Here is a 26,444-nt window from a genome sequence, read left to right on the forward strand (position 1 = left end):
CTCCATGCGAACAATGCTTTCTTAAGACGCGTTAGACTTTTTTAGGGCACACTTTTGCGTGCAAAACGATAGTTGCTAATTGGGATCTGACTTTTTAGCTCTCTGCAATTGGTGTACGGAATTCGGAAAAACTACTTATTCATCTAACAAAAGAAGTTATTCTAAAAAGCCAACTTTTTCTATTACACATTAAAATTAAATTTTGTAAAATCAAGGATGCCGAGATCCCGCGGGATATGCTCCTTACAATCCCGAAATCCAGCGGAACTGAATTCGGCGCGGGATTGAAAACCCTAATCCTCAGTAATCAGCTCCTATCTCTCTACAGCAAAGGCATCGACCTGCTGCCTCAACGCTGGGACTGGGACCTGTGTTTAAACGCCCATGGCGATTTCCCTTGATTTACATTAAAAGTATTACTTTTATTCCATTTATTCACTTTTCATTTGGGTAACCCTTATATTTCAAATATTGAATGAGACCTACTAACATTCAGTGCAGTATTTATTAGTTTAGTATTAAGTTTATTTGTATTTTAAATGCTTTGTGCTGTTAGTCAAGTACAAGCAGCGCAAAGTGAAATAGTTCATTACATTTGCTAATATAATCTTATTTCAAATCACTTAGATGCTCATAACTCCCTTATTTGTTCATTTTTTCACTTATTTTCTTGTTCATTCACTATTTTACTCACTCATTTATCTTTTCTCGCAGATTAACTTATTTAACTATTTATTCGTGAATTTTTTCAGTTCCTTTTCATTTATTCATTAATTCTCATTTATATGATCGAATATATCTTTAATAATAGAAGAGTAAATGTTTCATTATTAAAATATTTTATTTTTCACTTTGCCCCACAAAAAAAAAAGTGAAAATTTTCCACCCTTTTCTTTTTTTTCCACGGTGCAAAATTACTGCCAAAAATAAAAATAATGTTTCAATGCAAGTTTTGTAATTTTCATATATAGTTCTTTCTTCGTGTACCGCAATTCTCTGAACAAATCTGTTCATTTTGACCGAAGTAAGTGATCTTAAATAATTCACTTTGCTCCATGTTCCTACTTGAGATCTTTAGAGGACTGAAATGTATTTTGGTAAAATGAAAGAAACCAAAGCAGCAATGAAACATAAACACGTTTCGAATACTTATATTTTTTCTCACACTAGATGGCGCCCAACCGGTTTGTTTAGCAATAAAATTGCGGACTTAACGCGTCCAAAAACTTCTTTGTCGCGCAAGAGGAAATTTGACTATACCTCCTACACTCCTGGAATTGTTCTGATATGATGGAACCAAGTGATGGATTTGTATGTTTTTTTAAATTATACGCAATGCAAAGCTAAAAACTACTGGTGGTTTTGAAAATTGCTTTTTGTAAACGCTATGTCTTTGCCACGGAAAACCCGTGACGCTAAAGAGCAAAAAAAGCTTTTGCCACAGCAGACCGGAAGTACATCCAGGAATTGTCTGTGACAGCAGCTGTAGCATTGCGCGGAGCAAATATTCTAAAGCTTATCCCGTGACTAAGCAAGCGTTAAAAAAGATAATGCGGGAACTGTATATTATGTATAGGGTGTCCTGAAAAGGACTGACTGTTTTCAAAAATTTATAACATAAAAATGGTTAATGATAAAAAAAAAATAGTTTTTGCAGAAAATTCATGTGTGGGCCATAAGTTTCGTCCCGCAGATATCCAAAGTTTAGTTCAAAAGTGTTTCAATAGATGGCGCTGCAAATAGTAAGCCTCTGAGTCAAAAAATAATTCTTGAAATTCACCGATTTTTCCTAAAATTGCGACATGTGGTTGCAGCCGGCGGCAGATATTTTGAGAATATTGTTGCGAAAGTTTATTTATTAAAAACATTTTTCGAAAAACTATTATGTAATTTTCCCTTTCTTTGATTTACGGTCTTACATCTGCTGCACCATCTATTGGAAAATTTTGGAACGTTGGGAGACGAAACTTACGGCCCACCACATGAATTTTCTGCAATTTTTTTTTAACATTAACCATTGTATTGTTATGATTTTTAGAAAACAGTCAGTTTTTTTCAGGACACCCTGTATTATGTTATTTAAAGGTGTTATTGAATGTGAGTGCTATTTTACAGATGGCAAAGTTTACTTAGCGGAAAATGATCAGTGAATTTGTTCAATTGCTTTGAAGCAATGGATTTTTTTTTCATTCCTTGCTTCTCATGAATGAAATTTGAGATACAGTGAAAGCAAGTTAATTGTATCAGTGGTTAATCGAATCAGCCGCTTTAATAAATCAAATCCTCGAAAACGGAACAAAATCCAGCTTTATTGAATTGGCCACTTTATTGAATCAGACGCTTTATGGTATCAGAACTGTTTCGATGAAACGTGATTCATATAAAAGGCGGTTATTGTATTCGTAATTACCACTTGATTTTTTGCGCATTGTGATAAAATTACGCTCCCCCCCCTTTCTACCCCCCCGCCCTCGCAAAAAAGAGGGACGTCCATTGTTTGAATCTACACGCTATACGAATAACACCGTTTTGCGGATTGATTTTATTTTGTTGCTTTCAATCTCCCCCTCCCGCCTCCGCGCTCTCAAAGGGGAAAAAAGGGACATGGGTGTTTTTTTTTAATTACACGCAAAGCAGTTTAAATGACAGAAGTGTAATTTTTTTTTTCGAGGATTTGATGTTATTGGGTCACTTTTCAATGACCCCCTCCCTCGCGCAAAAAAGAGCAAATTAATGTTTTTTTTTTAAGCCATAACATTTTTCCGATAGAACTATATAATATTTTACGGATTCGATTCATTGTATTACTTTCAGTGTCCCTCCCCTACCCAACGGCGAGCGCAAAAGAAAAAAAAAAAGCATTGAAGGTCATTTTTAAAAATTATATGTGTAGTATTTTAAATGAGAGAACTGTATATAACTTTGCGGATTTTATTTATTTACGCTACTTTCGATGTTGCATTCTCTTCTTCCAATTAAAGTTTTTGAAATATTTAAGAAAAATGTCCATAAAAAAAGTTTTAAAATTAATTAATTGTTCAGTAACATGGATTGTTTTGCTTGAGGGTTATTTACACTCTTAGATTTAAACAGCAACTCTCTTCTTTCCCCCTCTCTCTCTCTGTCTTTGTGTATGTGTGGACACATTTTCCGCTTCTGGAGAATTGCCAGTTTTTGCCATTAAAATCACCCATTTTTCACCAGGGGTTGCCATCCCCCTCCCGAGTAATGGTGCACCTCCAAATACGAAGAAGACCATGAAGTTCAAGAAAGGAATGAGAGTGCCCCCCTCCAGCCAAAAAATAAGAGAACACCCCAGCAAACTCTTCTAAAACGTTCAATGACACAGTCTGCACCATTAACTATTACGAAGGGGGGGGGGCGCAAGCACTCCTGTTTTCACATTTCATACATACATCATATTCAGGTCGCATTTCCCAATAGGCTAAATATGCACAATATTGGGCGTGAATTTATTTTTAACCTCACATTCTTTTTATTTTTTATTCTTGAAAGTGAAACATTAGTATTCTTTCACTTTCCATAGCGACATCTTTTTCTTTTGATTTCAATGAAAAACAATAAGTGTGAAAACAAGAAGCGGCTGCTGATCGCAGAAAAGCAGGTGTTATTGCGTTTGGCCAGAAGTCGCTACAAGATTGGAGTTTGACTAAGATTTTCAGTGCTTTATTAAAGTTTATTCAATTGGGGTTTCTTGAGTGTTTGACATTTATTTTCTCTTTGATATTCCTAAAATATTTAATTTTAAAAATTAGCTTATCTTAATGTTGACTCGGAGGCAAATAAAAATGAGTGTCGAGCGAGAAAGGCAGAATGATTTTTAAGTAAAGAAATACATGCTGAATTAAATACCGAAGAACAGAAAAGAGTCTCCAAAAAGTTTTTAAAATGGGCAGTTTTCAATAGCGAAAACTTTCAACTCTGAATTGTAAATTCAGTTACAATTTACAAAGGAAATAAAATCTAAAAGTGAGAAGTGGTAAGAATATCAGGTGAGAGAACACAATGACTGGGAGATTAATCAAATAGATGGAAGAAGTTATCCAAATCATGGATTCGTAGATGAAAAAAAAAAAGAATAGAAATGTGTGAAGGAAAAAATCAACTGAATTTTGACGTCTTAAATTCATATTATGTTTTTCGCAATCATGAACTTCGATAGGACCCTACAAGTTGGGTTTCTTGTTTCTACAAATGGAATGGAACGGAAATGGCCAAGAAATTCACACCCGTAGTATTATGACTGGTGATTTTCTAGAATAGGTATTTCGCCACCTATCCATAAAAAAGGAATGATATTTCATACGAATCTAAAGGGCAAACTGATATTCAGGAAAATTTATAACTTTTAGAAATACAGATTGAACACCCAGATGTTATCCCTAAGTGACAAAATGTCATAATTTGTCAGAAAATAGTTATTGTTCTTTTTCCCTTACCGTAATTTATAATTGCCAGTTCTTTATTTTGTTGACTCTTTATATATAGAAGAGCAGCACTTAATGAACTTGTTATAAAAAAAAAGAACTTTTATATATATATATATATATATATATATTTATATTTTCCTATTTTCCTCCCCCCTCATACCATCAATGATCTGTTCCATGAATGACCGTATACCCTCACACCCTGCAAAAGAGCTCACGCTCTCCACCGAAAAAAAATCATGATCCGTATCCGTAATGATCTTGTTCAATCGTATGTATAAAAAAAATGCTAAATTGATCGTGCATGTGCAGATTTTCCCGTTTGTCTGTGTTAGCAGTATGCAGTAGTACTTCAGACGAAGAACGCACAAGCAGGAGAAAATGCAACAAATTGATTTCATTGAAGAAAAGTCAAAAACGCGTAGCGATTTAATTTCAACTCAGTGATGTTTGCTTTTACTTCAAGTGAAATACGATTGATTATGATAATTAAAACGTTCATTTTACAGAAATTTACATCAACAGCTCTGAAAAATGTGAGAATGCATTTACATATGTATTTCCTCTCGTTAAATCGTATTTCCTCTTGCGTCTCTCCTGTTTATGTATGTATGCAAAGAACGAATATTAATAAAAGAAAATAAGTTGAAAATAAATCCATGTTTTCACTTCTTGGACATTACTTTTCGAAACGCAAACTTTATGAATTTAAACGGCAAACTGATATTTATGCAAAATCAACTTTATGAAACGCAACTTTTAGAAATACAGATGAAACACCGTGATGTAAGCCCTGAGTGCGAAAATATCACAATAATTTATCAGAAACAAGTTAAAGTTCTTTTTATTATTGTAATTTATAACTGCCAGTTTTTTATTTTGCCAGTTCCGTATAAATAGAGAGGCAGCATTTTATCGTTGATCATGTAGTTAGACGTGTTTCTTTCTCCCTGCTCCGTGGTGCTATGTCAAAGCACAACTCACGGAAGAAGTCGAGCGCCCCCGGGGATAACGGCGTAGAGGCCCTTCTCAGGGCCGGCGGGGTTTCCCCCGTCATCAAAACCGTCCCCCAGGCCAGCGCTTTGTCTTCTCCCGTATCAACCGCTTCGACGATCTCCTCCTCCCGGAAGGCTCGCGGCGATGTATCGATAGATGGGATCTCTCCGGCGTTCAAGAAAATATTCGGCCGCTACGAGTACGATTTCAAGGCCACCCGTGCAAAAATAGAAGAGGCCACGGACATACCCACGGTCAAAGGAATCAACAACTACCTTACCAAAATGCAAATGGAACTCCACAAGACGGACGGTGACAACTTGTCAAAGGAGGAAATGCAAATATCTTTGAACATCACTCGTCTCTATCAACTTAACCATGACAAACTTGAAAGTCTGCTCCAGAATATGGAAATATCGTCGTGCAGCGACACCGACGACGAGGTTACCAGCCCGTCAAAATTCAAGAGAGTGAAAAGGACAAGTCCAGCCAAGCAGACCCCACCCAAAACAGACGAGGCGACGATCCCTACCAGCAACAAGTTCTCCCCACTCGCCCCAACAGATGTGGAGTCAATGACACAGGAAACGACCGCTCCTAGTTTGGTTGACGTTCCGATAGTCGACAAGTCTTCCACTAACAAACCGAAGACTCCACCCATCACCGTAGCGAATCCTCCAGATCCCATCCAGCTCCTGGACATCCTCTCCAAGATGTGTGCTGGGAAAATTCAAGGTAAACTGTCCGGCGAAGACCTACACATCTTCCCCTAGCTGGCAGACGATGTTGATCTCATCGAGAGATACCTCCAAGACCACAGGCATCAGTTTCATAGCAGAGTCCAAGCCAGCAAAAGACCGCTGAAAGCCGTCATCCGGGGGCTTCCCCTGAACTACCCCACCGACGACATCCTCCAAGACCTAAAAGGCTACGGCTTCAATGTCACCAAAGTCATAAGGATGCAGACCGGCCCGGACAAAAGACCGCTACCTCTCTTCCTTGCCGTGCTGATTAAAGACGACACTGCTGAAGATGTTTTTGCCATCAGCAACATTGGACACCTCCGAATCACGGTCGAGCGACTCAAGCCCAAGGCCACCCCTGTACAGTGCTTCCGGTGCCAGCGCTTTGGACACACCGCCTCAAAGTGTTTTCGTGCCCCCCGATGTTTGAAATGCGCCCAGGAGCATCGTTCCTTTGAATGCAGCAAAGACAAGTTCACGCCCGCCTGCTGCGCCCTCTGCGGTGGAGCCCATACAGCCAACGCACCCATCTGCCCTGCTCGTCCCAAGCCCCGACTGCCGTCCCCCCCCACGGACATTCCCGGCTCAACAGGACAACGCCTGGACCAGTAGGAACTCCAGTGCTACTCCCAAGACAACGACTGACTTCATCCCGAGACCGGTTGCCCTCCAGCAACGGCCCACCCCCGGACAAGACCCCATGATGTCGCTCCTTTTCCAGATCCTCAATCAACTTCAAGCCCAGCAAAGGACGATCGAAGCCCTTGTAAGCGGCCTCGCAGCCCCAGCGCGACCATGAGCTTCTCCTCCCCCCCCCTTCTTTTTCATTAGGTGTGCTTCGGCACAATTCTCTATTCTTCTTCTCCTTCACTACAGTTAAAAAGGGGTTCTCCCCCTCCGCCTGTTAAATATTACAAGGCTAGGCTAGGCTCGTTGATCATGACGCAAATTAATATGCAATTCTTGTACTCCTCGTGGGATGAACTTCCGGGAGGATCCTTCTAAAGCTGAGCTTTTGTCATTGGCAAGATTCAATGTTCAGCGCTGCGCCCCCCACCTCCTCTCCGCGGTCCCACCGTAGTCTTAGGTACAACTTTCAACTTCGATACGAACATTCTACTAGAATATAGAAAACTTAAGAATTAAAAGCAAAATTCACATCAATTTGAGGCATATACGTGAAGATGGTCACTACTCACTTTTATAAAATGATTGGGAATGCTGTCCACCACATCCCCCTCTCCGGAGGAAAGGGGTATATTATAAAAACGTTTGCAAAACGACGACAAATTGAGTAATTCAACAAATCACGGTTCGTTTTACTGCTTCACTTAGTTAATTTTTACGCTAACGCCCCCTTGAAATTCTTCTACGCCCTCCTACTAAGGGGCGCACCCCAAGAACCGCAGTCTTATAGATAAATTAAAAATCTTCGCTCTTAACCTATAGCACATGTAGCAGATTTCATTTTTTGTTTAACTCCCAACGTAACAAGGGGGGAGGGGGCTATAACTTTGTTGCGCTCATGAATCTGTTAATATAATTGCCGATACTAATATAGTAGTTTATATACGTAAGAACTTTTTGAGCCCCAACTAGAAGGTGTATTCTGTATGCGCTAGCACGTGACGTTTTTTTTCCTATTAAGTTTTAAACAAAATGATAGAATTGAAATTGAGTAGGAAAACGTTGAGCTATTTTTTTCCCATTCATTCACTCTTATAATTAGCAAATGTTCAGCAAAGGATCGACACAGACGCATTAAAATAAATGCAATTATATTAGTTTTTCGATAAGCTAGAACTTAGAACAATGAAAAGTACTAAATATTTTACGTTGATCAACTAACGCCTCTATTCCTTAATACTAAATTGCCATCGCATTTGCCCCAAAAAGTGAACAGTCCATATGGGTTAATAATACTGGGACAAGCGCCACCCAGCCATCACAAAACGATGGAGTTGCTATGTCGATGGAACTAAACAATTCAAATCAAATTGTTCGTTGGTACCAATTCCATTCCTTATTCCTATCTACTAGTTTTGAAGAACTTCGATAGATGGCAGTATACTTCGTGACTCATTGAGTTCGTTTTTGCTCTACCTATGAAATCGAGAAAAGAGATAGTATTACGAGAGCGTTGGAATCAATAACCAAAATGGTTAGAAAGAAAATTCAGTTTGATAATAATTTCCCATATATAAACACTTATATATACTAAAAGTGTTTGGGCGAGCGTGCATTCTTAAATTCTGATCAGAAAAATTGCTGTATTTTAATTTTTTTGCACCTATATCGATCCGCTTTATAATTTTTAGTTTTTAACTCTTTTCTGTAGCATTTCTTTTTACTGGAAAACACGTCTTCACAGTTTTCTCACAGCTAAAGCTTTCTATATTTTTTTTTTTTTTTTTTGGAAAATTAAAATTTTATATAAATTTCTTTTTTTTGTGTATAAAACATAATTTCTAACATAATTTATTTTTTTTGCATGATTTTTCATTTGAATGATTTTAGATTACATTTGGAGGATTCAGTGCGTCGCATGCGACCTACGGGCCACAGAATGAGTATTGTTGGTTTAGGACATCTACAGCTTCAAAACTGAGTGTGTACGGTGCGATGTCAACTTACATCAACCTGATTGGGAAATAATTAAGATTTTGCATTACCCCCTGGTCTCTGGGATAAAAGGGAACATTCAATTCAAATCAATCCTTTTTATTTATATCAGGGTAATATGTTTTACAAAGCAAAATGCATTTCACAGGCATAATAAAAGAAAAAAAATTACAAAAACATGCTAGAGTAAACGAAAATTAGGTTTTCATTGGCTAACAAACAATCATTAAGTAAAATGTTTCATACCGTCTTACTTTCAGAAAATCTTGGATACAATGCACAGAACATTTTGCCTCAAATCAACCAAAAGAAAGGATGGATCTAAAGATGGATCAAATTAACCTTAAGAAAAGTTAGGATACATGTCTCTAGTTAAACGTTACGGCATGCTTACGGTGCTGCTCGTAACGATATAACACCGTAAAAAGTTGTTTGGAAACACTTTCGTAATGACTACCAGTGTTTTAAACACTGACGTTATTTATAAGTAGATGTTTCTGCATCTTCCCGATGATTTTCTTTACATATGAACTCGCGTTCGAGGGTCAGATGCCGTCGGACGCTCTCGCTGATCGAAACCCGCTACACCAACTCCAACAGTTGCGCAACCATGGTGGTGAGTTCATTCTCGGGACGGGATCGCCGCAAAGGAAGAATAGGAAAATAAACTGCCACTTACAACCTGTCCTTCTTCGACAAAGAGCTTGGGAAGCCGCATCAGACACTCGACGTTAAATCCCGGTTATCACAAATTTGCCATTTCAACTACGCTTGCCCGCGAACTTAGCTGATTTCAAAAATCTTGCTAAATTAATTACAAAGATTTTATGTCTGGTAATAAATATGAGATAGCAACAGATAAAAATTAGAAGTCACACAGTTTTCTCTGATTTAGTTTTCGAGGAAAACGGTCAGCCCCCCCCCCCCACTTGTGGGTGGGTTTCTTCTCCACCTGCAGTCCACATATCGAAGGTCCTAAATAACTGTCTGGAAAGCATTTTCTTTTCTTCGCTTGAGAATTGCGAGGAGAAAACCTGGCAAAACTGACGCTAATAAATAATTTAACTTTTGCTTAAATTTAATAAATAATTGCGGGGTTTTTTTCTCAGATTATGTATATAAACACAAAATTTAAGCTTTAAAAGTATTTAAATCACGAGTTAAATGCAGTTGCAAAGCTTTGGGGGGGGGGGGAATTGAGAGTTTACGTGCTCCTCTCGAAGGGATAAAATTAATTGAACTCACCCATTAAATAATTTTTAATTAATTTCGTCACATTGTAACTACAGTGAAGCATCGTTTATACGTTTCTCTCTTATACGTTTTTCAAATTAGTCCCTGCGAAGTCTAATGCACTTTAACCTATACCTATTATACTTTCTTTCTTTTTTTTTCCAAGAGTTTCTTTTACAATTTTTCCCTTATTTTTGGGCATAAAATCTGAGTATAACACTCACTCTTATGAGCCCAATGTCCGAAAAAATTTTCAAGTCGTAAATTTTTTTAGAAAAATATTGGAAGCGCCGTACTTCGAATAGTAAGAATCGCATCGCAGATCTTCAGTAAAGAACTTTCCCCTATTATTCAACTTTCATTCCCAGGTAAAATTTTGAGAGAAAAAAAAATGAACTTAGGTAAGCTTATACAATGTCACTAATGCATATTAATATTTTTGGAGGTGCGCTGCTCCCATTGTTTTCCATTACATCAAGAAATTATTCACAATGGAGGCGGTGCATCCCCAGAAATGTAAATACCCGTATATACAATTAATGCTACTTTCTAAGCACAGGTAAGTTCATTTTTAAACATAATTAAATCTTTGAATGCAAGTTGCATTTTACGGAATTTTTTTAGTATGCGAAAATTTTCGGATTCGGGACTCAAAGAAGTGAGCTCTTTACCCTATTTTTTCGTCGAAAAATAAGAGAAGAAATTGCAAAACAAATCCCTAGAAAAAAAATCGGTGTTGAAGATTTTGAAATATTTTAGGGGGTGTTCCCCTGTGAGTTCTCTATTTTGAGCTAAATGTTCATGCTTTTGAACTTCGCACCTCTCTACCCCTTCGAAAGAGTGTTAAGGGCTTATTTTATAATCCCTTCTCCACCAAATAAAAATAATTGCTATAAAACTCAAAAACTGAAGAAAAAAAAATTAATTCAAATTATGTTTTTCGCATTCACGAGTGTGTGTATATGTAAGCGTATGTGTTTGTGTGTGAGGTGTATGTGTGTGTGTGTAGGCATGTGTGTTTGTGTCTGTGTGCAGGCCTGAGTGTGTGGTAGGTGTGTGTGTGGGGGGGGGTGTATGTGTGTTTAGGCATATGTGTTTGTGTCTGTGTGCAGGCATGAGTGTGTGGGTAGTTGTGTGTATGTGAGTGTGTGGGTTTGTGTGTGTATGTGTTTGTGTATGTGTGTAGGTGTATGTATGTGTGTGTAGGTGTATATATGTATATGTGTGTAGGTGCGTGTATGTATGCGTGTAAGTGTAGGATAATGACGAAACCTGGAGACGGTTTTCGCTAGAGGTGCAGCATCGTGAGGAGCCGGTCGACGTTGACGCTGCGGAGGGTGCTGGTGGGAAAGTAAAATGATAGGAACGCCAAAAACAGTCAAGTGAGAACATTAAGCAATCGTCATTGCTCAAAAAAAAAAAAAAAAACTGGATGTTGCCATTTCTAAAAGGTGGGACGTGTAGGGAGGAAAACGATTGTCATATTTGGATTCAGGCGGTCATTTTACATAAGAATCAGCTAGAATTATATCAAAAGCATTTTTTTTTTTTTTTTGCCGCACAGTGGAATCAACTGTCCGTTGTAATAGCCCTTTCTCTTCGCGTATTTCTGATTTTCCCTTTTAAAATCATAACAGTCCCTGAAACCTAAACTTAATTATGCAAGAATTTTTGCAAATAAATGACTTTCAGTAAAAAGAAGCAGTAGAAAAAAGTTCCTAGGAAATTAGAAAGAAAATTACGCTTGCTTAGCAAAGTTACACCGAGCCGATACAGATCCTAATGCATTATAAACAAAATCAAAGTCACCAAATATGATTTCTTTGTGAGGTTTAATAGGCTGCATAGTTCATGTGCAAAGTTTTTTTTTCTCCATAATTTTCTATATTTCTTGCAAAAAATGAAATATTCAAATTTTCACTGAGAACACCAGCGCTCATGTCGATTTTCTCATTGAAATAACAGTCACGCATTCTGGTAAAGTGAAATTTTGTTGCCGCAGTCTGGAAGCATATATTTATCCTTCATGAACTCACCAGTTCCAGTTCAACAAAATTAGAGTACTGACCGTTACAGAGAGAAAAAGTTTTTGCAGTCTTTTTAAACGCTAATGATGTTCAAAATAGTTTTATAAGATAAACAACGCAAAAATAAAACGTAGATGTTTCAGAAAACGATGTACTAATGCACCCTTCTTAGTGCAAAATATGTTTGATAAACCAACCAGTATTCAGTATCCATGTTTTTAAAAATCTTATATTATTAAAAACTGAGCGTATCTATGTATGTTACTATCTATGTATCTATGTCCGAGTTACTTCTGCTAAACGCCAGTAAACTGACCATTGAACCAGGTATCGACAGATTCGTAATTTGGCTTTATATTTGGTTATTTAACATAATCATCTGATAATTATTAGCGTACATATCAAGTATGAATTATTGATTATGATACTTAGATTTCGACGTAAAATCCCTATTTTTGAAGGCTTTCCTCCATTCAAATTATTATTTAGTGCTTCATCTCAACTTCTCGTAACAAAGCTTTTATTAAAATTCGTAGCTTGAAGAAAATCATTGAGACGAAAGATCCGTTGCCATTTGTTTTTCGAATATGAACAACCAAAATTCAATCTTTTCTTACAAAGGCTTTTCCTGTAATTGGGGGATTTAAAATGATTCCTTTTTGATTAGTTTTCCGCAATCTTCCGCAAAATTTTACTGTTTTTTTTTTTTTTCTTTTGTTCAAGCCTGACTGTAGAACATGCGTCACTTCACATAACTTTTATTTCCGAGGTAGGCCGTGCAAAGCCGGGCTACGCAGCTAGTATATATATATATATATATATATATATATATATATATATATATATATATATATATATATATATATATATATATCAGTTGATTTCAGTCTGGAACGGTTGAATGCACAGTTCAGCTGCGATGGTGTGCTACCTAATATTCTACCTAAGCATATTGGTAAACTAGAACACCGTGAAATTGCGACGGCTGCATCTTGTCTGGATGCAACTATTAAAATTTCACCATATTATGTTCCCTATAGAAATAAGGATTAAAAAAAGAGACAAATTATTTCATACAGCCATATACGATATACATACAGCCATATACATAGTTGGACGCTTACCGATGCCTTTTGCGCTTTGTGCTACCGATAATGGGATAAATGATCGATTTTTTGAGGGGTAAATTTTGACACCCCTAATACTAAAAGCCTATCGCATTTGCCTGAAGAAGTGAATTATCCGTACCCATATAAATTATTGATAAAGAGAACGTCCGCTACACATCGGCCATCAGTGAAAGTCCAAATAATTCGAGTTTTTTCTTTTGTAAGGATAAAGTGTTAATTTTTTCGTCGAATTGTTAATTTTCCTACCATTAACTCCAAGAATCGCAATAGATGGCAGTGTATTCGTGCTGGGTTGAGAGACACGCAACCTTAAAGAGAGGAAATCCTCACGTTCGTCACGTGACTGTGAAAACAAATCATATTGCGCTGTCTTCGTGCGAGACTAAAATCAGCGTCCGGCATAAAATTTTATGTCCGGGATGGGCGGATAAATACCGGATTGAAAGCTATCAGTTTGTCACAGGGTGGTTTGTCTAACATATTAACGTGCATTCCAAGTCACATTTTGTTTAAACCACGCCTCCTAATGACGCCTTGCTTTCAATTTTGTGTTAAAGTTGTCGTTTGAGCAAAGTACAACTTTCAAAACTCCCAGTATTTTCTGACTCCGCACTGCATATAACTAAAAGAACAACTTTTCGTCTACTGCACTTCAGAAATGTTTATTTCAAATAATAATCCGAAAAATCTTGAAGGTAGTTCTTTGTCTTAAACAGCGCCATCTATTGAGAGTCAAAGAAAGGACCAGATGGTAAGAGACCTAAATGCACCGATAATAGATTACGAACAGCATTTACGAAACATTCCCACTTTGGATCCCGTTAAGAACGGACGTGGGAAAATGAGGCTAAAAGGAAAACCCGCCGCTATAGGAGTAGCGGCGAAGAGGAATGCGGCGCCGAGCGCTAGGAAGAAGCTTCCCGGGAGTATTCCCGGTTCGCGGACTCCGGCCAAGGCGGCCACCCCCTTCACCCACCGCACAAACTCCCCAATACAGTCCACTTCATGGGCAGACATGACCCCATCTGATGATGAGATGGAAGTCAACTCCACTAACCCTCCAGAAAAGTATGACTCACCCCTGTCTTACAGCGAGGTGACTGACATCATTAAAACAGCCAAGGATATGTTCCGTTATACAGACATCTTCTTCCCTGATGGTGAGGATGAGACTCTCCGGGAGATTCTCCAACTCTTGGGCCAGGACGGGATCCCGGACGCTCAAGTGGCGGAGGCCCTGGTGAGTCATGCTTTGACTGACAAGATTAAATTCTTATCCTTTCAGAAATTCTTCCACATTTCTGAATACCTTAATGCTCAGGGATTCCAGCTGCCACGTAGAACATGTAAAGCGCCTTCGCCCGTAAAGGCTGCGCCTGTGGCCCTGGAAAATAAGTTCTCCACCCTCCCCCAAGTTTCGAATCCAATTTCAAATTCCCAGGAAACTACCTCTACCTCTCCGGCTAGAGGAGTTAATCAGCTTGCCCCCCTTGTGGTGGAGACCCCCCCCAACTACCTTGATTTCATCCGCAAGCTCAATGATAACTGCCAGAACTTTAAACTCAGAAATAGGAAGGATGAAACAGCGATCTTTGTGGATGACCCCACTGATCGCAATAAAGTCATTAATTTACTCAAGTCTAGTAACATAGACTTTTACATCCAAAGGGCAAAGGGACCCAGACTATTCAAATATGTCATTAGAGGACTACCCACTTGCACCGACACTGAGGAAATTTCGAAAGCACTTTCCGAATTAAATTTTCCTATTGTAAAGGTCGCTCAACTGACCAAAAGGGATGCTACTAAGCTCCCTCTATTCCAAATCCAGCTCTCGTCCGGTGAGCAACATACTAAAATTAATGATTTAAAGACACTATTCCACACTGCCATAACCGTCGAGAGGTACCGGACAAATCGACGTGTTATACAGTGTTATACCTGTCAGGGGTTCAACCACCTGGCAGTTAATTGCTTTCGAAAAGTCCGCTGTGTCGTCTGCGGGGGGGAACACTCTCGTGACAAGTGCCCGGCCAAAATTAACAAGGAAAAGCCCAAATGTGTTAATTGCGGGGGTGATCACGTAGCCTCTTATAGGGGTTGCGTGGCCTTCCCCAAACCCAAAATCAACCTGGAAGGTAAACGAGCCGTTAACCGCGGAAGCGGTGCTAGCCGCAGAGTAGGAACTTCCTACTCTGAGGCAACTTCCAGTAATCTTCCTGAGCATTCCACCCCTAATATTAAGGAGCCTAACTCCAGCAACGAAATCACTGATTTCATGCAACTTTTTGCTGAAATCAATAAAATATTCAACCTCTCTAAAGTCTTTTCCAAACTCAGGACGGCCCTCCCTATTCTAAAAAGTCAGGAAAATCTCATAGGCAAAATTTCAACTCTAGTCCAAATCTTTATTGATGAGGACTAAGTTTTTATCCATTTTCTATCCCCTTTTTTCATTTTAATTCAGTTCTGGACTCCAAATTCTCTTAAGTCAATTTTTTGACCGCCAGGGAATGCTCCTACGACATCGGCTTAACTCGCCGACCAATAAGCTTATTCCTCTCCGGAGGATCCATCCCACCAATGGCAAGACTTGGGAGGTGCGAGGCCACGCCTCAGGTACTCCCCAGGAACGTTCATTTAGATATTCGTCTCATTTACGAAACACATATGATGACCTTGTTGTAAAAAATTGATCTTATTTATTAAACCAATAGGATCTCTTTAAAAGATTTGGTTTTTTTTTAAAGGTTGCGCTACCTGCGTAACGTCAAAGGTAGAATGGAATATAGAAAAACACGCATGGATAGCACATTGGGAGTAAAACAACGCTTTTCACAAGAAATGAGAGGATGAAAACACATTCGCATATTTTAGACGGATCAATTTTGATAATTAAGCCAAGGTAACTCTAAAAATTCCGAAATTTGAACAATGCCATCTGTTGGAAGTAAAGTCAGAATGAAACGTGAAAAAAAAGTAATTAAAAAATAGTACAAACGTAATGAGAGAAGAAAATGACTGTTTAAAGCAACTGTGAAACAGTAGCGTAACTATGGGGGCTAGCGCCCCTGGTGATCCAAGGGAATTGCGGCCCACCCCCCGTCAGGGTCGCCCACATAGAAAGTCACCGAGGTCATTGTGTCCTCCAATTTTTTTTTTTGGGAACATTTTGATTAGTTGATTCGACAAATAGGAGGCAGCATTGTAATTTTATTTCTTATTTTCTTTTCAGAATTGTTTTCAATAATGCAAAAATGTCTTTCTCAGTAGATGTTATGTATGTGTCTCCAGCTCTTATTCTTTCTTTTTTTCTTCTTTTTTTGAAGCATTTTTCAAATTTTATGATCAAAAGAAAAAAAAACTCTTAATTTTTTTTATCAGTTGAAATAACGCCCCCCGGGCTGCTGCGCCCCTGGCGAGCGCCACTCCTGCCAACCCCTAATTACGCTACTGCAGTGAAGACGCATACATGCATTACTCATACATACTGATTTTTACTGTAAAACCAAAAATTTTTTGATTTTTCAACATAAGGCTTTGCAAACCGTGGAACTATCTGCACAGTGACGTGCATTGAAATTACTTTAAAATTGAAGAGAAACGAGGTGACCTATTCCACTTGGAAGTGGATTGAATGTAGCCCCCCCCCCCTCCTTTAGGAAAAACAAGAAGTTCCGTCTAGAACTAATTGGGCCTAATTTCCCGTATACCCATATCTGCTTCCTAGTGTCTGATCAATATTGGTGTATTCCAGCGGTAACGGAAGGAGTTTGAACAAAAAAAAAAAAAAATCGATTCATTTTTGTCAGTGAGCATATCAAAAAATATATTTTTTTCGAAAACTAATGCAAAGACTTTTATACACATCATAGTATCCCAAAGACATTATCCCAAAACATAACTTGTTACAGGGTTCAAATAGTGCATATTTTGTGGGTCAGGATGAGAATGGGTATTAATTCATCTTTTTGAAAATTGATGTTTGAATTCACTGATCTCTTCGCAGTATTTTTAACGGTTGAACTAATGTTCTCAACAATCCTTTCCTATGACTTGTGTTAAGCAATTTTATATCTGTTTGTTCCAATATAAGCATCAAGTTCGAAAGCAATTGTTTCTGCTTAAATTGGCTTGTTATACCACAAACATGTCACAACAAAATGATTTTCACATGCTTAGGAACTTTTAAGTGTAGTTTTCATGATTTTTATCACCTTCAATAGAATAAATAAAATCACAAAATATTTTCTTACAAAATTAAATATAATTTTATGTTTTAAATGAAAGCACACATAATTTTTGAACAAATATTACTTATATATGTTTTAAATGTGTCTACTAACTTTAAACAATAGTTTATTTTCCACTAGCATTCTAAAATTTTACCCTGTATCAGCTTATAGATAAATGTCCTTCCGTTACCGTATTTTTTTTGTCCTTTCATTACCATTATAAATTATGTAAATTAAATCTAGAATAAAATTCTAATTGGGCTCCCTTGACAAGGAACATAATTCTTCTTTGGTGAACTAACTGAGATGTAGTATTTTGGTAACGGAAGGACATCAAACTGTCACCTTACTATTGGACCTATTTCGCGGTTGGAAAAAAAATTAAATTACTTACCGAAAAGTTTAACCAGACATTCAAAAGATAAGAAAGTTAACCTAAATATTATATGCCGATAACAAGATGTATTAAAAATACAGTATGTAACAAAAAAAAAAAAAAAGGATTTTTTGCTCTGTAAAAATACAAAGAGCAAACTTGATGTTGCCCTTGACTTTCTTCTGGAAGTCATCAAACTATTTGGAAAAAAACTGGTTAAGATTTAAGAAAATCATTTATTTCTGAAGAGAATGGTATGTGGCAAGTGACAGAATGTTAAATTTTAAAATTCAAGTGTCATGTCACCTTCTTCCTGGAATTCACCTATTTTAGCTCAAAAATAGCTAAAATCGCAAATTGTTTTAAACATAATATTTTAATATTTCAAGCCGATTTCTAGGAATAAAATATGCCTTACTCATCTAAAGAATTACCTGAGTAAAAATAAATAAATGAACAAATAAAATAGCTGCACCTTTCAAACAAAGCAGCTAATACACTTTTTTCCATTAAAAAATTCTTTAACCGTTTTCAAAAAGAAAAAAATTTAAATTAACAATCTCAAAAACTAAATACTCCATATCCAAAAAAAAAAAAAGTTTGTTTTTCCCCAGTGGCCAAAAAATATTTTTTTAAATGAATTAATGTACTTTCCGAAACAAATAAAAACGATAGAATGTCAACTTAAAGAAATAATTTTCAATGTCAAAAAAAAAAAAAAAAAAAAAAAAAAAACGTCTACGCATATCTTTATGTAAAAACATAAAGGACTTCGTGTTTATCCACAGAAAACTGAATACATAAACTAAAACTTTAGAGTGAAAATAAAAGCAAATCATATTAACAATAATTATTTCACAATTAAAACCATGGCTGCGGAGTCGAAGTCGGAGTCAATGTTATTTTGGGATAAAAGATCAGATTTGGGAGCCGAAGATGATTAATTCAAAGACTGGGAGTTGGAATCGCTCATTTCCCTTAGCCTTAGAGTACGCAACTCTGCCAATGTTTGCGAAGTCGGAGTTGAACTTGCGAAAAAGGAGTCGGAGTTGGAGTCGAATATCCAAGAATTGGAGTCAGTTATTTTTTCCTCCGTGTATAAATTTGTGTCAAAGCTACGAAATCAGAGTCGAAGTCGGGGAGTCGGAGTCCGACTAACTGTCGGACAAAGGAGTCGGAGTTCGAGTCAGGAGCCATAAAGTTTGTCGTCAAGAGCTATTTCCAACAAAATTTGTTTGAAGTAAATCCACTTACAAGTGCGGAATCTAGTTTGACTTTCAGTTTCCCCGCATAGACCGCGGGACGAAAACTGTATCGTGACAAGTCGTTTATCATATTTTGTAACTACGAGAATCTTTGTATTTGCCATCGTTGGAGTGTCCTTAACAAGAAATTGCAATGTTCCCACAGCCAAACTTGTACATTTTTTTGCAAACGGAGAACAAAAAACGTCAAAATGAATGGATTTGAATTCACTAATAAAAACGAATTCTCTCAACAACTTACGCTGCGCGTAATGCAATTTTGGATAAGAATTGTAGTTTACTCGGGATTTATAAATAAAATCATTAAAGAGTAAGGATATTGTATGTCTTTTTACTCTAAAATACACATATTTCATCGATATCCGAGTAAAAAACGTGTTTATAATTCATTTTTGATCAATATAGGTTCTTTTTTTTTTCTTTTTTTTTTTTTACATGGCGGCAACTAAGGAGCAATGAGAATTGAAACGAGAAACTTAATTTTCCTTTAGCAAAACGTTTTGCCAAAGAAATATAAAGATCAGTGGCTTGAATTAGAACAGTTACCATCTTGTGGGTTGCTAATTTTTAAAATATTTTGTAGTGTAGCGCACTAATTGAAAAAAAAAAGTAGAGATGCTAGTAGCTCGATAGGAAAAAAAAAAGTTTGAAGCGATTTCTAAGAACAACTTTTAATTTAATTTTGAAAGAAAAACATTTTATCAGCAGCGCAAGAAAAGGGATGGTTTACAGATCAAAGCCCCTAGATGGAAGTTCAAAATTAATTAATTAGATCCTACAAAATATAGGTTCCTGTGAAATTAATTCCATTGTATAAAATTTACTTTTCTTTTCCATTTAAAAGATGTTTTTCCCATCTAATCAATGTTATGCATATGTATGGCAATGTAAAATTTATATCAAATTATTACTGCTTATATATTTGCATTTTTAAAATAGCCGAATTGTAAAAGTTTGAATTTTTCTTTTTAATTCTTTCTTACAACGAATATTTGTAAGGATGGTTTAAAAAAGAAAAGAAAGGAAGAAATGATAATTCTAAGTAATATTCCGTGTTCAAATGAGCTAATTTATTCATTTGAGCAAATTTTCGTTCAATCTATAAAACGGTGTGTGTGTATGATTTTTATTTATTTATTTTTTAAAAAGTAGCGAAGTAGGGACTACATTTTAAAAGTAGCTTGTAGTCGCTTCATTAAAAACAAATTTTTTGTGGTTTTAGTTAACTACATTTGTAATAAATTAGTTGTAGTTGCACTTCGTTATAAAAAAAATAGTTTATTTAACGACTGGTAGGGATATTATTTCTATTTCAGAGTTTTTGGACTCAATTCTTAGACTATTAAGCAAAAGAAAACCTTCATTTCTATTCTCCTTTGTAGCAATCAGTCCCAAGACTAGGAAAATTTTGAGGAATTAGTTCTAACGAATTTTCCATCCTTGGTGACAGTACCAAAAACTAAAAACTGCAATTAAAAAAACTAATAAAAATAGATAAATAAATGAAACGAAAAAATTTTTTTAAAAATGCTTGATAAAACTTATTAGGTAATTTATTGACGATGAAAACGAGCACTAATTTTTCTGAATTTTTTAAACAAAGCTCTTTGTTTTCCACACAATTTGGGAGTGTCAAAGAATAGATACATAACGTAAATGTATCGGTAAGTCGCAAAAATCATGCCCACGTATATGTGAATACAAATTTTTTTCGAAAACAGAGGTAGCGGGCTATTGTCCCCTCCTGACCCCCCTAAATGACGAACCTGAATGCTTTTCTTTTTTATTCTTGCTACATATTACATAAGACAAAATTCATCTGAAATCCTTTTCAGAAGAAATAAAAGTATTCAGACGTTTAACTTTACCAAATCAATCTGGTTTTCAACCAGTCTTTCGTCATTGAACTTCTCCGGTTAAATTCTTTTTAACTGAGAAGGAATATGTTATAATGCAGGAATATACGCACTAACCTAATTTTTATTACTTTTAATTTAGGTATCACTATTTTACGCAAGAAATACAAATATTAACCTAAATGTTTGACAGATTGATTCAAAGGTAGTTTTATCATTGAGTTTCTCTAGCTAAACTTTATTTAGCTGCGAAGGGGTACGATATATTACTGAAACTTACGCAGTATCTCTAATTTGAACCTATATTAAAAGTTAAGCTATTTTTTCATTTAATTATTGCTCCAATGGAAGGGGTTTAAGCCCTAAAAACCTCCCATTCGGTACGGCCTTATAGCAAAGTTAACTGCGGTTAATTTTATCAACTAACGTATATTGTTTCAAATTTTGTTTTAAAAGTTGTCATTGCGTTCCTATTTTCTCAAAGTTCGTTGTAATTTTATGTGTTACTTTTTGTAAATTAAAAAATATATATGTATCTTTTATGATTCTTCAAAACAACGTGTGTATGTTGAATCATAAAATGAAAATTTGATTGCAAAAACTTTTAAAAAAATATTTCATAAAATGTATATTCGAGTAGTAGCAATTTCTTTCTAACTTCTACAGTCATTATGTTAGCCACATTATTACTACACAGTGGCATTCGCATCTATCCGTGCCAGAAAATATGCTGAGGCGAGAATGTTGTTCAAGGAAAAAGACTTGGTATTTCAAGCAAATGTTCCTACAAAAGGGACAAACTATTTTATTTTGCTGTTTGTGTATGTTATGGCGACAGTAAAAGCAGGATTAATCGCAAGGATGAACGTGAGAAAGAGCAATATTCAAGTGACACTGGCCAGCGACTTAAATTAGTGTCAAAAATATTTCACTTCTCCAGAGGGCGTCACTTGTTTGAGTGAGAAAATCGATCATAACGCATGTGTTCTCAGTGCAAATCTAAAAAAAAAAAAAAAAATTGCAGGAAATATTGAAAATTACGAAAAAAAAAAAAACCTTGCAAAATTTTCCAATGCAGATTAATATATTGAGGCTCAGAAAGTAATTAGAGCTATATATTTTTAGAGGTTTCTTTTTTTTCTTTAATGCATTAACCAAGGACCTGTGTCGTCTGCATATGGCTCGGTGCAGCTTTGCTAAAGCACGCGCAATTTCCGTTTTTGTAGAGACACTGATAAATTACTCAGACTACTTTTTACTAAAAGTTATTTGTTTGATAAAATCATTGCGTAATTAACATGGTTTCAGGGACTGTTATAGGTTTAAAACTGACAATCAGCAATATGAAGAGAAATAGCGATTACAGTGGAGAGTTGATTCCACTGTGCGGAAAAAAAAAAAAAAAAAAAAAACCTTCAAGATGCTTCTGACATAATTCTAGCCGATTCTTATGCTAAATGACTCCCTGAATCCAAATAGGAAAACCGTTTTCCCTCTCCCTGCCCCTTACAAGCCTCAAATTTTGGAAAAGGCGCTTACCTTTTTTTTTTTTTTTTCTTCAAATTTTGGATAGTTTAATAGACATTTTATTTGGAGGGGAAGGGAACATAAAATTTGCCCTTAACACTCTTCAGAGGGGCTAGAGAAGTGCAAAGCTCAAAAGCATGAACATTTTGATCATGTTGGGAGACTCATGGGGGTATTCCCCCGTGAGTACCTCTCCATCCCTAAATATTTCAAAGGCTGCCCGATAATATTTAAAATGAGGGAGAAATCATGGAATTTGATTGATTAATAAGTAAGATCTCGAGTAGCGACAGAAAAATAGACTACAGAAATAATGTATCAGGTAAAGGCAAAGTCATGGAGATATTGCTTAAACACATCATTTCTGGTCGCAAATAAAGGATAAGTAAAAAAGAAAGAACAAAAAAAAAAAAAAAATCATCTACAGAAACTAGTATTTCTTAAGAATGCAGAACTTTGATCAATGAAAAAATTTTTTTGTATCTACATCCTTTTACGATGCGTAATAATTATGTTGTGCTGTGTGCAATACAACAAACCCTAAATGATGACGAGGACATAATGTTTTTAATTATATGACTACTTATAAAAGTGAAGTTTGTTTTTAGATAGAAAGGAGTGGAAAAACAATTGGCTTGATAACGCCTATGAATAATTGCATTGGATGGTTTTGCGATACAGAACACAGTCCGAAATAATTATGTCGTGATGTGTGCAATACTACACCATACCCAAGGTAATTATGTGGATAGGGCTCTTCGTGACATGATACTTGATATTTTTAACAATCAGTCTGATAAACGCTTATAAATTATTGTATTGCCCTCACTAGACAGCGCTGCTGTAAAAGTTTTCCATAGAAAACCTCAAATAGCACACAGTAAACGAAAATCTACCACCTGTTCTCCTACATTTGTAAGGAAGCTTTAAGTAACCTTTGATTTCGCCAGCCCTACACAGAAGTATAGGACTGGATTATCGAGATGTTATAATGAGTGGTATTCGACAACTCAAACGGTGAAGTCAGCTCTCTGAATTTATTTACGTCACAGATTTAAAACAACTGGTTGCTTTTAACTATCTCTCTATTATTTATTTGCATTATACATTTTGAAAATAAATCATGGAGTCTGAGTACGTGACGCATGTTTGTAGTAGAGATAAGTGATTGGGTGGTCTGAAAAAAAAAAAAAAGAAAAATCAAACTTCGAAACTTGGTGTCTCAAAAGTTGCCTTTAGGCATCTACGTGGGTACCCTTACTGCAGGGTGATAATAATTAAAGTTCCTCTTTCAAAACGCTGTACAAATCAAACTACTGGTCAGAATGACGTCAAATTTCTACTGAATATTATCGAAGAAGGGGAAATGCGTAGGGCAGGAAGAAATTTAATAGTTGTAACTTTTAGCAATAGATGGCGCTGTAAAAATCGTAATTTAATTTATGTCGACTGTAAATGACAAATAAACCATAAAATATTGCCTAATGTTTCGATTATGCGTTAAAAAGCTGTACTACTCAGTGTGCACGAGGGTACTGGTCTGATACTGTTAGTTAAGTAAGCTTATCCACCACGGCAAAGTAATATCACATTGGACGGGAAAAATCGGTTTCTAATCGTCCAGAGGCCAAAAACCGCATAAAAAAAGCTTCAATTAAATCGGTTTTCAATTGTCCTGAGCGCAGGAACCGCATAAAAAACATCACTAAAAATCAAATCCGTCTTTAATATTCGTTAGACTGGCACAAAAGGTGTTCAATTTTCTGTTCCCCGGTTTCTGAAACAAGTCGAAATCGAGTAACACCATTTTCTACAACTGATCGAACTGCTTCCTGAATCACGTTCAAAATGCGTTGCGCAATGCGTGCCTTCTGTTCAGCGAAGTTTGCAATCGGAACACTGAACACAACAGCTTTCTGAGAGCCCCACAGCCAGAAGTCACACGGGTTAAGATCATGTGATCGGGGACAGCCAGGCGTGTACCCGGCATTTTTTTAACGACTTCAATGCGTCGTGGGCATATGTTTTGATATCATAGATATTGAAATTTGTAGCGCCATCTATTGCGAAAGAGTCCAACTATTTATTTTTTGGTGTATCGTTCTGCAACTTCTCAATTTACCCTTTCGATTATGTGCAATAAGACATAAACGACAAGGGGAGAGGCAGGATTTACTGCCCCGCCTGTTTTAAACTTCTTGTGATCCTATTACTTTCAGTTTTTGCAAACGGATTTAAAAACAGATTTACATTTCCAGGAAATCAACTAATTATACAGAATTTTTTGAAATCTTTCGCAAATGAGAGTATATTTCCCTCCCCCAGGAATTATAGCACCAGCTTTAGCTTTCGTTTTCCTCTTTTCGAGTTCCGATACTAATTTCCATAACTGGGGGACTTGATGAAAAAAACGTGAAATATGGAGAAAACGTAGATTCGGGTGACGTAAAATTGGGGTTTCACTGAAATCCTTCTTCATGTTTTTTTTACTAGGTTTTCTGCTTTAACAATATTGCTTTTTGAAAGCAGACAATATTTTTCAGTGCTTCAGCGCAAGAATAATAGCATCGCGCTCGTACTCAGAGCGATGTTTTAACTTTGTCTGGCGGGAGTTTGGCCCATACGATTGGTCTGGCTGCTTACAAAATGTTTTGGAATAGTTCCCTGAGTATCATAATGTAAAAATTGGGACTTAGAAAATAAGTAAAGTTGCGCCGCTGGCAGCAATTAGTGCCCACGGGATGTGTCTGGTAGTTTGTTATAACTGTGTCTGGCGGGATGTTTGGCTCCTACGATTGGTCTGGCTGCTTAAAAAATGTTTTGGAATAGTTCCCTGAGTATCATAATATAAAAATTGGGACTTAGAAAATAACTTAGTTTAGCACTGTTTTTACGTACATTCAGCACCCAGTACCTGCAAATTGGCCCGCAGACCAAGATAATAAACACGCGCATGTTGAAAGTACATGCTAACTCTAGTCTGCCCTACACATTTTGTTACTTAGAAAATAACATAGGTCTGGCGGCCCCGGGCTCTTGGACTATAGTGAAGATCTCCAAACTTCTAATAAGAGAAGCGTTAAAGAACGTAAAAAGAAGAAAAAAGAAAATAATAATGCTTTTATTCATAAGGATCAATGTTAAGAACATCGTCAAAAACGAAGTTCAAACTCAAAAAATTGACCCTGATTCGATTGCTGCTGATTGCCCATCGGTCTCCTTAACTGACTCAGAGATTGAATCATATTCCTCTTCGGAAACAACTAACCAATCTGAAATTAGAACTGAAAATGCTTTTAAAGGTTTTAAGAATCCCAGATCAAGGAAAAATAAAGTTCCTCCGATTTGGGTTGACGGAACTAACGACTCTGACAGTCGGTTAAAATTGTTTTCTGAAGTGGCCGGTGTCACAATTACCTGCAAAATGAAACATGACAAGATTATGTGTTCCATGCCCAGTTTTGAAGCGCATAAGGAATTAAAAACGTACCTTGATGATAATTTCATAGGGAGAAACAAATTAAGACTGTTATCCGCGGATTACCCATACAAACTGAACTGGACTGGATTACTGATAATCTAACCATATCATGATTTGTCCCCCAACATGTTGCGCAATTGCTAAAAATTGGTCAGGACAAAAACAAATTGTCCTTGTTACTCATTTATTTGAAAGATCAAGATGCAAATGATAAAATCTGATCGCTTGAGATATTAGAGAATTTCAATATCACCCTTGAATCCCTCAGGAAAAAAGACATTATGCAGTGTTGGAACTGCGAAGAATTTTTCCACTCCTCATTTAGTTGTGCACGACCTCCCATCTGCCTTGTGTGTGCGGGGCAGCACAAAACTAAAGACTGCCGAAAACCCCCAAACGTACTACCCTCATGTTTTCACTGCAAGGGTGAACTAACTTTAAAAGTTGTGCAAAACGACAAAATCTCATTGACTCCTTGAACCTGAGAAATAAAATTGAAGTT

The sequence above is a fragment of the Uloborus diversus genome, chromosome 9 (assembly GCF_026930045.1).
Source record: "Uloborus diversus isolate 005 chromosome 9, Udiv.v.3.1, whole genome shotgun sequence".
Lineage (NCBI taxonomy): Eukaryota > Metazoa > Arthropoda > Arachnida > Araneae > Uloboridae > Uloborus > Uloborus diversus.